Source organism: Diadema antillarum, unplaced genomic scaffold (genome assembly GCF_040938485.1).
Source record: "Diadema antillarum isolate AM-2024a unplaced genomic scaffold, OU_Dant_1.0 scf00000136, whole genome shotgun sequence".
Classification (NCBI taxonomy): Eukaryota; Metazoa; Echinodermata; class Echinoidea; order Diadematoida; family Diadematidae; genus Diadema; species Diadema antillarum.
Window position 1 is genome coordinate 1,010,431 of NW_027271025.1, and position 15,407 is coordinate 1,025,837.

General features: G+C 42.3%; 1 protein-coding gene across 1 annotated transcript in view; it reads right to left on the reverse strand.

Moving 5' to 3' along the window:
- The window catches only part of LOC139721027 (uncharacterized), a 54,735-nt gene extending 50,842 nt beyond the window's left edge, over positions 1–3,893 (reverse strand). Inside the window, exon 1 of the mRNA XM_071632360.1 lies at positions 3,750–3,893. The gene's annotated coding sequence lies outside the window, so the exon portion shown is untranslated. The remainder of the gene's footprint in view (positions 1–3,749) is intronic.
- Positions 3,894–15,407: the final 11,514 nt, after the last annotated feature.

Here is a 15,407-nt window from a genome sequence, read left to right on the forward strand (position 1 = left end):
TCGTACTTCTATGGGACACTGCCGTCTTCGGACACCCTGAGTGCATTTCGGAGATTGTCCATATTCTTTCATATCATTTCGGGGAGTGCAATACAACCTACAAGGACACTGTTCACCTCTTCTGGTGCCCTAGTGTATTCTACTACTGATACGGTCGTCTACCACTCCTGCTGGTGGTGCCTTCAGCTCTGTTGCGTCCTGTTAGCCATTCGGTGAGTAAGTCTGTTAAAGGGATGGTACAGTTTTCGTTAGGATGGGGTGCAGGTTCCAATTTTGTTTGTGTGTCTGTGAGAAAATGAGGAACTTCTTTATGAAATATTATAAAAGAATAGTTTATCTAATGAAAATTGGTCTTGAAATTACTTAGATTTTTTTTTTTAAGCGATCCTAATAAAATGTGACGGGCCACAACTTCTATGTATAGGATCTCTTTGTTTTACCTTCTTTTTGGATTTTATATCGCAGTCATTTCGAAACAGATTTTCATCAAATAAACTTCTAATTCTGCTTAGAATTGTATGCTATTGAACATTTTATAAAGTGGTTTCTAAATATCTCGCAAAATGTTAAAAGCTTAATCCTAGCCTCAACCAATACTACACCATCCCTTTAACACTAAAACAGTGTTAAACAGCCTCCATGTAGTCTCCAGAGGACCTCAAGGTAACTTTTATCCTAGACTGCTCAGGGAAGACTTTGGGGTAGCCTCCAGCGGACACTCTCAAGGGATATCTTACCTGAAGATGCCAAATAATATCACCTTAGCGGGAAGTGCATCATGCATAGGATAGAGCTGTTATGCTAAGCTACTAATGAGTTCAGTGGTTTGAACAGAATTTTGTAATACAGTGTACCACCACACTTCTGGGTGTAACCAATGTTGCTGATACAGTACGTGTATCATGATTTACTTTCTGAATTTACTAATTATATTCCTAAGAACCAAGGAGCAAAATGATTAACACAGGGTAAACATGTGTTTCAAAAGAGAAAATGGTAATTCAAATGTCTCTTGTCAATAATGAATGCCTCCACTGCATGTAAATGAGCACAGTATATGCTACTCCAATGACTGACGTCTCCATTTCCAGTGTATCAATGAATTGACCAAGGACAGGTGAGTTTACTATTTATTTACATGTGTAGTAACATACCCAGAGAAGGTATGCAAGCAATGCCTAGTAAGACAGTGCACTAATCATTCACCCCATGTTTTGATAAATCTCTGGAATGTTACCTGGTGTTTCTTTTCAGGAGAATGCTTGGACTCTAGCTGGAGTGGGTACATTGTAGGAGTGCAGTCTGTTAAGATGGGGTACGGTACATAGAGAAATGTGCCAGTGACCCCTCTCCTGTTAAAAGGCTTTATGAATGCTGCTTTCTTGAACTTCACACACATCCCTCATATATCCCAACAAGAGGGATACGCCAGTTGTGGTAATTCCTTCCCTACATTATGTACCTTTGCCCCTCCACAGCCTGTGTACATCGCGCAACAGTTTGGTAACTCCCATGTACCCTCATATCCCTGACTAGTACAGAGGAATGAAAAGGAATTGGTAGTCCTTTCCCTTCTTTCACGTAAACCTTTCATCAAACATAATGACTACCGGTACCCATGACAGTTTTTGTTTGTTCATTTCCGTCTCTGAAGATGGCTGGATAGCCCATTTTATTCAGCTATGCTAAGCTGGTCTTCCATGGGGTCCAGTTAAATGTGAAGCAGGACCACTTCACCAGGTTAAACACCTTGCTCTTTGCAATGAATGAAGCGGGGTCTTTTATGTGCACGAGTTGTGACTTTCTCACACAAGGGACCTCCATTATACATGCATGTTCTATCCGAGGGACAGAGTGTTTTGTCTCTTGCTAGTAGAGGGGACGGTATGATAACACACAACATTGCTCAGTCAAGACTCGGGTTCGAAACAGGGTCGCTTCGGTCGAAGGCAGATGCGCTACCAACTGAGCCAATCGACTAGCTGCCCTGCAGTATCTGGTATGTAAATGACATCACTGTGATGCTTTCCTCATGCTTCCAAACCACCAATATTATAATGCACGAAGATCCAGCTCATCTTGGGCCCCAAAGTATGGCCACATGATCAAAATACAAATATGAATATAACATCTTTTCCTGTAGGAGCACTTAACGTGTGGGAAATAAAAATTGGTGAAATGGGTCAACCTATACTGCATAGATAATAATAATAATAATAAACCATTTTTATAGAGCGCAAATTGAGATGTAGATGTAGTCAATCTTGAGTTTTTCATATTTTTTGAAAGAGCAATCCTACATCGATCTACAGTTTGAAATCATAAAACGAATGGGAAATACAATGTAATATTTTTGACAGTTTTTTTAACATGTTTTAACTTGTGTGATTGGGTGTTTCTTAGAGTCACTACATTGTAGCTCTTTCATTTCTTAACAACTGCTACACAATCTTCACTTTCAACTCTAATAACTTTTGAAGTATGATGCTACTGCTTTAAAAGTTTGCAGTCATAGTCATTGATAAAATGTGTTAATAGAGCATAATCAATGCCAGCTTAATCCGATAATGCCTTCATTGTTGTTGCTACATGGTATTTTAAACCCTCTTTTGTAACATTCATTGCACAGAGTGCAGCTCGATAAGATTAAGTGCTTGAATAGACCCTTAGATGCCCACTTTTCTTTAATAACATTTTTATAGACTCTGTATTCCTATGACTCATCAAGCAATTTGCCAGCTGTAGGCCTGGTGGGAAAAGGTTGATGAAAAAAAAAAAAAAACAGTCATGAGCTCCTGACAATATGCTCTCCTGCATTATCCATTTACACAGGCAACACACACCTCAAAATCATCAAATGGACCTAATAGCCTCTTGTAAATATAGCTGCCTACAGAAGAAACTACATGGTCGGCGGAACGGGGTGCGTGGGAGGGGGCCGGGGGTGGGCCACGCCACCAGCCCCCCAGCCCCACCCCCTCGCACGCAGTAACCGTTAAGTATTCTTGTAATGTGTCAAGTTCTTTCCACGTCTTTGGCAGTACGCTAGCCTTAGATTTTCTCTTCTGCCATGCCACAAAGCGCCAACATTACTCTAACGAATAGCCTATACTGAGGTAGGCCTACAATTAAGAGCAGTGGAACTGTGATTGGAAGATAAGGCCTGCTCGAGCTAATCATAGCACGCAGCTAATATATTGTTCTGTACTGTACACCTGTAGTCATGAACTATTATAATATGCTGCTCTCGTCTCGATCAGATTTACAACGCACATCTTATTGCCATTAACGCATTGGACGTACAGTCTCACGACACGTGTTCATGGACGTCCATCAAGCCTTTCGAGATCAGGATATTTTCCGATCGAGCTTTCACAATGCGCATCCGCGAGCAGTTTGTTAGGCAGTTGTAACCATTTTCTACTGTACTGACCGTATTGGCAGTACTGTACGTGCCCGAATCTCTCTGCACAGCCCATCCATCACGTTACGACCGACACGCAAAGCAAAACACGAAGAAAACAAATCACCGCGAACAAGGGAACAAGGGGAAAAAAAACCGACTCGCACTCATCACTGTTCGAGGCTTACGACTATACATGCAGCATGTATCGATGCAGAGCGTGCGAGACGTGAACAGCACGTCGGCAATGGCTGCGTGTACAACGTACATCAACGCTCGACGTGACGATGAATACATAACATATACTGCGGACATTTCTAAAATTGTATAAAATTCTGTCACTTACCAGTTCACGAATGGGTCGTATTACATATGAGCATCCAGGAAATAAGATGAACAATCCAACGATTCTAATCCGGAAATTTACGGAAGCCTCTGATATCTTCAAATTCCAGTACGAATCTCATCTGCTAGTTCCATCAACGTGGCTGCTGAGTTCAAAGGATGAAAGGGAGAGGCTGCGTATTCTGCATGCATGCAATTATACACTGCGAGCGAGGCCGTCGCTCTCATGCGCATGCGTACTGCAGTTTTCTCTTTGTCCCTTTCTTATTTTGTCCTTCTTTCCGTATGTCCCCTGAATCAAGTCTCGTCTATAAGTGATGTGCTGCGCTCCATGTTGTGTGGGGTGTGTGTAAACTTGTGTTTCGTTTGTGTAGCCTGTGTGTGAGGGAGAGGGAGAGAGAGAGAGAAAAAAAAAAAACCGGGGGTGATGACAAGAGGGGAAAAGGGCAATGGTGGGAAATGTATCCACCCCATGATGCTAAACGAAGACAACACAACCACGTCTCGAGAAGTTCAGTTCATCGGAAGCGACCGTCTCGAGTTGCAGTGGCAACTCTGATAATTATGCGCGCATTCCGGTCCACTATAAATTTTAAGAATTGTTTCACATGTACAGTGATCACACCAATCGAATGATTCTTACCCTTTACCCCATCCCTGCATCATCAGCTTCGAGTCGTTCTCGGGACATTACACACTCGTGGTCACCTAAGCAAGGATGCACAGTGATTGAAAAAGTGCGCGGGAACTCATTACACAAGTGTAGATATAAGACTATTATGTAGGCTTACTGTTGACAGATCTTGATAATAGGCAAGTACGAGTATAACACACCAACGAGATGTCAGCTTTATTTCTTTGTTTTCATACGGGTTCCACACAGCACGATGCCATAGGCCTACTTGTGCAGTTTCTTCAGTTGGAGCTTTCGTTTCAAAATTTCCTGGTTCCTGATTTCCACTTTCAATTTACGGGGATATTATGATAGAATTTCGAATGTCTCGCACATAGTAATTGCACAAACATTTCAAAACAAGAACTTTATTAGGACTTCATTTGCACTGGCCGGGTAATTAGGTCCTATATAATTATGTTAACATATGAAATATATATCGTCGGTCTTATGCCAAAAGGACCTTAAACCACTTCCTCTGTTATGCCAAAAGGCCCTTAACGCTATAGACTTTGTACACTATTAGTGCCCTTTTGGCATAACAGGGGAAGTTCTTTAAGGCCCTTTTGGCATAAGGCCAACATCCCTCTATACTATACTAGGTCATCAGGCCTGTATATATGTGGGGGGGGGGGGTTTCTCCTTTCAAGAGAATCGACGAACAAGTACCGAGCAACAGTAAACGCAATGTCATCCAGCTTTTTCTGTAGAATAAATAGAATCACAAGAATATGACTCCCAGCTGGAATTCATGAAGTGACCAGCAGGTGTTGTTATTATCGGTACAGGGATCGACTCTGGGGCATATATTTCACAGAGTATATTTTGGCATAGGCCTACACAAATTGTTCCAGAAGCACGTACACGTTTAGTGATGGTTATCAACAATTAAATACCAACCCTTTCTTTTGTTCAGTTTGCTGGCGCGTCTCTCAAGGTGTCTAACTACCACAAGTCTCCAAATGTAGTTTGAATAGTGGTTTACTTCATCAGCACAGCCAACGCAGCACACTTTGGCAACAAGCCAATACTTAGTGGTTGCTGTATACGGACCGAGTTCAACAAACTTATGAAAATAACATCATCTTTCAGGAGTCGGCGGCGGTCTATAGAACCCTATTCAAGAGTCCAAAGGCATTTTTAGTCAAGTGCCCCAATTTGTCTACCCCCAGCCCGACACCCCTTATATAAAACCTACATTAACCAACGCGATAATAGTTGTTCTAAAGTATGCCTTTAAAAATCACGCGTATGTTCAGCAAAGACATTTTTTCGCGAAATAAAATGGCTCTGATTATATCAAAAAGCGTCCACATTCAATGGCAGCCCATTTGGAGGGTGCCCCCAAATTTACCCCATATCTCCACGGCCCATTACAAAACATGCATTATACCAATGCAGAGACAGCTGTTTTAAGCGTACATACCTTTAAAAAGTCGTTCCTGCCATACAGAAAAAAAAATACTTCTATTTTCATTAAGATGCAATGAATTTCTGGAAGAGACATTGTTCTACAATATCGATCAAGGGACAAGGATTCACGTATACGAATTCAACCATATGTAGGAGGTGACCAAGTCTCAACCCTCACGGTAATAGAAAACATACAGTTATGAGTATGAGGCATGGTTACCGTTATTTTCAAGAAATGTCATGGGATCAATATGGAAGGCATTGCTCCACAATAACTGCATTGTCAAAAGGATCAACATTCAAAGGCAACCTCTTGGAAGTGCCCAAAGTTACCCCTACACTCAATGGTCTTTTAAAACGTGCATTACAATCAACCAACGAAAATATACAGTGGTTCCGAGCGTACATGCCTGTAGAAAATCGTTCGACTGCCTTGCAATTAATGCAAAGGCACTTTATTTTCATGAAATGTTTGGGAAAATGATAGAGGAGACACTGCTCTGCAATATGTATATAGTAAAAGGGTGAACATTCAAAGGCAACCGTGTGGAATGTGCCCAAATCACCTCACCCCCACGGTACTATTAACATTAAACGCACGCGTGCACACACACACACACACACACACACACACACACACACAATATGCAATATCATTAACGCGAATACATATTATGTTCCATGGGCACATGCCCTTATGAAGTCGTTCCTGTCGTACAGCAAAGACACATTTTTCTTCAAGAAATGTAATCGGAATGATACAGGAGATATTGCTCTACAATATGAATATAGCCAAAATGATTCAAATTCAAAGTTAACCCCTCGGGAAGTGCCCACATTTACACCTACGCTTACGGCCCCTTATACAAAACACGCATTCTACCAACGTGACAATACTGTCTTGTTCTATGCGCGTGCATGCTGTTAAAATCGTTTCAGTTACATATCAATGGACCTACGCTTCCCAGTTTATTTATATGAAATGTCATGGAAGTGATAAAATGGGCATTTTTCTACGATATCAATGTCGTGAATAGGGTGGACATTCAAAGCAACCCTGTGGGAGGTGCCCCAAGTCACCCCACCCTCATGGCAATAGAAAACATGCAGCATACTGTATACAATGTACCAACACGATTATCGTTGGTCTGTAAAGGTCCTGTCACACCTTTCCGGGCAAGCTACGCGGGCTTGTTGCGTGTATGGATTTTCAAGCACGCAGGGTAACTTTCTGCATGTGGACAAGGATTTTGGCGAGTTTCACCTGCGTCTTACCTGCTGAACGTGTGCTACTAACGTTCTACTCAACGTTACGGGCTAGTTGAGTGGGAGTTGCCTGCGAGGTGCTACCTCTACGGCCCTTCTGCTGGTGTTCTGCCTGGACATCTGCGGGAAATGCCCGTGACTCACCCGGAACAAGTTTGAGCATGCTCAAAGGCCCGTCACACCTTTCCGGGGCAAGCCTTGCTTGTGACTTGCGGGGAACAATTTTTGCTACCCGGAGGTCCCCAGAGATGGCTTGGACAGTGACAGTACCTAACAAGTAGCCGCCCGTGATGCACATGCAAGTCCGACAGATTTACCCGCAGCCAAATTTTGAGCATGCTCAAAACTTTTTCCGGGTGACTCGCGTGGATTGATGCCAGCAGAGGTCCACGCAGAACACAAGTAGGAGGCCCGTAGCTGCCGCAAGTCACAGGCAGTATATACGTTAACCCACGTGCACGTTGAGGGTCAGTTACTGCCTTTCTGCTGCTTAGTTGAGAACCGACTGCAGCCAGGATTATGACATTCTTTTGGACCTTTGCCAAATAAATATTCGTCAGAGGAATTTCTTGTCAGCCCCCACGCGCTTGACACACAGGTCACACAGAATACCCGCAAGTAGAACTTAAGTAGCACGCATCCAGCAAGTTAGACACATGCAAAACTCGCCCAAATTATTGTCCGCCCTCAGAAATTATTATTGTCCGGTATGCTGGAAAATCCCCACACGCAACAAACCCGCGTAGCTTGCCCAGAAAGGTGTGGCTGCCCAGAAAGGTGTGGCTGTGGGTAAAAATGATTTGCGTGCTCAAATCCGGATAAATACGGGTGGAGATACGTGCTAGGTACTGTCATGTGCGGGCCATCTGCGGGATCTCCGGGTAGCAAAAATTTCTCTCCGCAAATCACACGCAAGGCTTGCCCGGAAAGGTGTGACAGGGCGGTGTCACACCTTTCCAGGCAAGCTACGAGGGCTTGTTGCGATTAGGGATTCTCCAGCACGCAGGAGATTTATCTGCGGGCGGACAAGAATGCTTGCGAGTTTCACACTTGTGTCTTACCTGAAAGACGCCTGCTACTTACCTTCTACTTGCGTGTATTCCGTGTGACCTGCGTGAGAGCTTTGAAACCGATCCGTTTTCCGTTACGAGCGACTTACGGATATATACTGCGAAGTACCTGCGTGCCTGCGACATGCTGTCGGAAGGGGTCTCTTACTGATGTTCTACGTGTACCTCTGCGGGCAAACTCCCGCGACTGAACTGGAACAAGTTTTGAGCATGCCCAAGGCCTTGTCATACCGTATCTTGGGAAGTTTTGCGGCTTGACTTGCGGGGAAACAAATTTGCTACTCGGAGCTCACCGCAGTTGGCCCGCACCTGACATTACCTAGCACGTACCTCACCCGTAGTTGCCCGGTGGTGCGCACGCAAGTCCGATTGACCCGCAGCAAAGTTTTAAGCATGACCAAACTTTTTCCGGGTGAGTCGCGGGGATTGCCCTCAGAGGCCCACGCAGAAAACCACTAGGATGCCCGTAGCTGCGGCAAGTCACCTGCAGTTGACCCACTTGAAGTACAGGTTGCGGCCCGTGGATCTATGCACCTATGCATCTATGCAAGATGATGGCATTCTGTGGGAGTTCCGCCATACTTAAAGTATTAAATTCCTTCAGAGGGATTCCTTCACCAAGTTGTCAGCCTCACTCGCCACCCATAGCGCCTGACACGCAGGTCACATGGAATGCACGTAGAACATACATTGCACGGATCCAGCACATACGCAACAAGTCCGCGTAGCTTGCCTGGAAAGGTGTGACAGGGCCTTTTTTGGCTGCTGGTAAATAGGACCTGCGTGCACAACTCCGGGTAACTACGGGTGGAGATACGTGCCAGGTACTGTCATGTGCGGCTCATCTGCGGAAACCTCCGGGTGGTAAAATTTGTTCTTCGCAAGCCGCACGCAAGGCTTGCCCGGAAAGGTGTGACACGGCCTTAAGCGTTCACACGAATGTGTTTAAAAAGGCGTTTCGGCCGTATATTTAGCAAGGACACTTCAATGTTCAAGAAATGTGATGGAGTTGAAATCGGAAACATTGTTCTAGAATATCGGTGTAATCGAAAGGGTGCATATTCAAAAGCACCCCCTTTGGAGGTGCCCAAAAAAATGTACTCCCAACCCCTCTCCCCACCCCCTCTCCCCACCCCCGGGCCCCCACGTCCCCATGCAGAACATGCATTATGCTAACGGGAGTACACAAATTGGGCAAAGTCCAGATACGCTCGAATCCGCTCGAATTCTCGAGCAAAATGTGGTACGTTCGCCTAACGAATGATGAACATGATTTATTATGCTAATTGTGTTACGAGCGGATAAAGTAACAAATGAAAGCGAATGCGTACAGGCCATCCAACGGATGCTCAGCGGACAAAACGAATGACCAGCGAATGCCCAAAATATGCAAAGCGATACTGCGGCAACCACGTGACGGATCTCGACTGACGCACACTTCACCAAATCATTTTGAGCAATGACAGTCTCAAGTAATGTTCTGGCTGTGAAAATGTCCCCAAAGAGAAGAAAGCAGTCTGCCAAGCAGGCACAGAAATCACCACCAAGTACTCCTGGGGGGCATTTCATGAAGCATTTTCGTCCGACAACTTGTCGGACAAAAATGCTCTCAACCAATCAGATGCAAGGATTTCAGTAGCTTTTAACATTTTGTCAGACGAAATATCTGACAAAACGCTTCATGAAATGCCCCCCTGATGTTGCTATCCTCAGTCCTCAAGATTCCCCTAAAACTGCAATCCTCCACCTCCTTCTGATGATCATGGTGGTAGTCCAACATCCTCCATTGCGTCTGGTGCCTCCAACTGGTCCCAGCCTGAACCTTCAGTGAAAAAACAAACAAACAAACAAACAAACAGAGCTAGGCAAATGCTTTCCTCTCCTCCGTCTTCTCTTGCCTTGCATGTATTGGGCGATGGCCAGCTGGTTCATATCATACTCATGTTGATGAACAGCCAGAAGATATTGCATCTGAATTCTCGGAAATCTTTAAACATTTCAGAGAGCTTATCATTAATGAATTTGTACATAAATATTGTTGTTTGCCATGTATGTAAATCGGAAATTCTCAGCATCGAAAGAAACTTTCAGTGCGTGCTATAAGTAGAGATAACCAGTGATAAGTCTTATTGCACGTTTTTGTAATAACAATATCGAGTTTATTTTGCTGATACCAGAATCTTCCCACATAATATTACAGTAGGTGAATGTGTGGGGCTGTGTAGTATGCATTTGAAAGAATCTGCATATTTGGTAAAGCCCCCGTTCCACTATGCCGTTCTCGCTACGATTTGACAATTTTCTCAGGTCGGGAAGGATCGGGTAAAACCTGAGCCGATCTGGACACAGTACGATGTTAGAACGCTCTAAGTACGCTGCAGTTACGACTACCAAGTGCTTGCTACGCTCTTACTACGATGATCGGGAATTAGACATTGCGATCTCTGCCGCTGCCGGTACGCTTTAGAACGATGTAGCTACGCCTGTTAGTGCGATGTTGCCGATGTTATCCGATCAATGCACGCTGTATCTACGCTCTGAACGATCTATACGATCTTATCACGCTGTTACCCCGTTCAGAGAGCTGAAAAGTGCCCGATGTGCCCCGATGTACCCCGATTCGACTGTGGGTCAGCAGTCAGTCAACTTATTAGCATGCAGAACCGAAGAAATATACTGTGGACCTCGAAGATTCATTCTTCTTTTTTTACTTTTGATTTTCAAAGTTGTTGTTGCTTCGTTATTCTCACTACTCTTTCTTCATCAGCGAGCCCGTGCTTCTGTGGCTCCAGTGCCCTGGTTATGACCCACCATTTCCCTCTCCTCTCCCCTCCTCCCCCCCCCCCCCCTTGTCCACCTCGGACTTACTACCTTCTTCACTACTATATCTTTCTATCCTCTCATCAATTTTTTCCTTACAAGAGAGCCGCCATATGTTTGTTAATGTGCGTCCGTATGTGTGCATGTATGTGTGTATCACTCTGTCTGTCTTTTTTTTTTGCTACCGCTTAGGGAAATTTGTTGTTGTTTTTTGCAATTATATATTTTTCTCTATGAGGGGACTGCATTCTAATACTACAAGCTCTGCTTTTTAGCAGTCCCCTCCATTTCCTGTATCTCTTTTACAATGTTATTCTGTTCATCGCATTGTGGTACTGGTTTCATGACGTCTGTGTATATGAGCGTTTCTTTGTATTTTTTTTAATAATTTGTTTGTTGAAAGTGAAATAAATCAACTTGAACTTGAACTTTAAGAGCCTCCTCAACTCACGGTTCTTTTGCAGCAATGCATTGTATAAACAAAGACATGCTGATTTTTCAAAGGATTTTTCTTGATGTTCTTGCTTTTATAGTCCGTCTTCCTCCAGTTGTAGATGATTTCATATTCTTCAAAAATCTGCTATGTCCTCTTCCTCCTCTTTCAGCATCACGTGCAGTCTCTCTTTCTTCGCCTTTTGGGTAGCTGCTTCGCTGCTTCGCTGCTTTCTTTTCTTCTTTTTCTTCATCTCTTCTTCTTCTTCGAAAATTACAGCTAAAATTACTTCCCGTTCTTGTGCCGATGTTACTACGCTCAGAAAGACCTTGTTACGCTCATCCCGCAGCGTTTACGCCGTCATTACGCTCTCCCCGCTTGCCGTACGATTAAAAATATGTCAATTTTGATCGGGGAGATCGGGAAGAAATTTTGAACCGGTTCAAAATTTCTTCCCGATCTGAAAAACTGCCCGCTCCAACCCCGACCTCCACACGCTGCTGCTACGATGCTTCCGATCCCCGTACGCTTTTGCCGCTCTCTCCCGATCTGCTAGATCGGGACAGATCGGGGTCCAAATCGTGATAGTGGAACGGGGGCTTAAGATCAGATAATAATATTGTCCGTACGCGCTTATTTCAAATGCAGTAATCACGTGTAGCAGAAAAACAACAAAATGGAATCACCGTTGCCTATCTTCAACAAAATTGATTCCATATGAACACATTTTGGTGACATTCCACGTATTCCGACACATGCTTCAAAATCTCTATGACCGTATATTAGATCATCTTTCTCTGGCATTCTCGTTGCAACCTTTGTCAATTAATGAAACACTGCTCAAAGAACTCCAACACGTTTGGAAGGTTTGTTAGGATGGATTTATGACTACTGTATTTCAAAATACTGCTATGACACAAAAATCTGGCTTCATCGACATCTTTCTCTCGATTAGCATTCCCTTATCTTCTGGTTTATCATGCAATTTGCTGACATTTAAAAAAAAATCCCGCGATTTATTTTGCTCCATTTTCGTTGAATTTCGTCTCTTCTTTGAAGCGGCATCCCTTTGTGGCTGTTGCTCTCGTTTTCGTTCTGCGATTGACCGGATTGCTTTCTGAGATGTACAGCGCCATCACACGGACACTGAGAAAAATCGTCTCTGCCATTGATTACATTGATTGCCATGTTACTCGTGACCAGGATGTTTAAACGAATATTTGATAAAAAACAACAACAACAACAGGACATGCCGCTTTAACAGATGCGTCATTAGGCGTTTTCACATCAGCCCGATAAAAATCCAAGCTCGAGATATTTTCCTATTTCCCAAGTCAGAAAATAGCGCGCTATTTCGAAACATCGGGCTGATGTGAAAACGCCTAACGAGTCTCTGGGTCGAAACTTGAACCAAACGGTGTATACAAGACTGCTATGAACTCTGTCATAGCCATATCTACAATCTTTGGTATACAATGTCAATGGTACATAATAAAGTTCGTGTGGCCTGTAAAGGTCAACTCTGCATTGGAAGGTAACACTTAAGTTGAACCGGTATAGTTCCAGCGACTTAAAGCTGTGTTATCCCACCCTGCCACTTGATTACTTTAAAAATGTACAATGAATATCAATACGTGAACGCATGAGATGAAAGACTATGAAGTATTTTTTCAAGAGAGCTACTTAATATTGGAACTGCTTTGAAATCCTGTTAAGAAAACCATCCGCAGGCCAAGGCCTGCATGTGGTACTTGTTGTTCTCACTTTGTTGTATTGTTCATCTGCAAAAAACAACAACAACAAACAAACAAACAAACAAAAATCTGTGGAGTTTTCTTGAAGCCTTTTAGAACTGTTATGTTCTCGTAATTTGCCGGTTCCTAATTTACATCATCTTGTATCTGGGGCTGGTGATGTATCATTGTATACTGCAAGTCCGCATTCCTGACGTTACATTTCTCAGTCAAGAGAAGTTCACATGGATAGACTTTATCCCCTGATGTGTGACAACCAGCAGATGATAAACCTACACAGAATAAGTCATAATTAATAGACGTGCAAGATGGAATAGTTCACTGGAGAGTACAGCATCAAAAGCATTTTCAGTTCAAAGGGTTTGTGACATGTTATTATTGATATCTTTGAAGTCTTACATTTGAAACATAAACATAAGCAATAACCTTTAGAATCGACTTGTTTTATCAACAAGAGAAACAGACAAAAATTCGTTAGCTAGGATCTCATAGAATATGAAAATCGATTGATTCATGGAACAAGAAGGGGAAATAACATAGATAAGGGAAAGACATGTGATAGAGGAAGTAGGAGACGTGATAGAGAAAAGGAAAACTTTCAGGCTGACATTGTCATTTGCTTTCCAGGCGATGTAAGAACTACTCGAAGGAGACGTCAGAAATAAGTAGCAGAGAGGGCGGTCTTTACCCTACTGACAATTTTCTAAATTATTTATTTCATGTTTTTTTAATCGATTTTCTGCGTCAATACGCATGTTCATTAATACCATTCGTGCATTATAACTAGTAAAGAAATGCCTTAATCTTTATGCGCTCAAAATCTTCGTCGCTCTTGGGAATTACAATACACAATGAAACCATACAGAGTACCGTTTGCAAGCATTTCTGGCCGGCCTCTCTCTTTCCCTTCCTCTCCCTCCCTCTCTCTCTCATACACACACACATATATATATATATATATATATATATATATATATATATATATATATACAGATTATATATATATACATATATATATACAGATTATATATATATATACATATATATATATATGTGTATATATATATATATATATATATATATATATATATGTATATAAATTTGTCTAATATTTTTCTGCAGAATACTTGGATACGCCCACAAAAAAACAACTTCCTAACCAAGATTCTGTCGATGACATAATTTGCCAACTACTAACAGACATTAAATTGAAATACGTGTTGACTTCAGCGTTGACTGTCTTGAGGGAATTATTGGGTTTAGTTTGTTGACAGCCTCTCCTTCAACAAACTTTAAACAAAGGAAGGAAATAGACAAATTGACAAACTTATAATTCACTTTCGCCTTATGGACAAGAGGCAGAGAGATGACTGACGAAAGATACAGACGTATAGATGTGAATGATGCGTCCAGTGGCGAATTGTGATCTCCTCTTTTAGTTCGATATTCTATTACATTTTGATATTCGTCTTGTCGCGATCTGCGCATGTGCAATGAGATCATGAAAATCCAACATCCTTTATAATTGACTCGATTTTTAGGCTCTGACAGAGCCCGAGCTAGTTGAAGCTGCCTCACACCAAAGATCATCACGAAAAAAATAAGATGTTTCGCTATACTTGGTCATTGGTTATCAGTGTTTGCGGTAAGTTATAGAAGAAATCGATGTAACGTTTTGTATACAAATTGTATTATGTTTCGGAGAGAAAATTGCATTTACACAATATAGGTCTCTTTTGCTCTCGTACATTTTCGCGTGTCGTATATACATGGAATGCTCAACAATTACAAACTAGAGATTGCTGACGTTTAAGATAAGAGGAGAAATTTAGGATCCATCCTACTGAAAATGACATGGTCCAAGTTAGCCTCTTGTACGAGACATTCGTTTGTTTGCTGGACTCGCTGTTTAAAGGCAATACGAAGTGCAAATGCATGTTGACTTGTATTGATATATTACTTTCTGTTTTTCTTGAGATTTTGTACTTGGAAAAGCCAACAAAAGATCTTCCAAATCAAGATTCTGTCGATGACATCATCTATCAATCACTGCTAAACTATTATTACAAAGATATTGCATGGAAGCATGCAAGTCTGTTTCATTGATTGAGGTATTGATCACTTTTCTTTGCATATGATATTAACGTATCACTATATTTATTTGTTTTTTAAGGCTACGAAATGTGAATATAGAGTATTACAATGTACGTATCACGTGTATTACCGCATG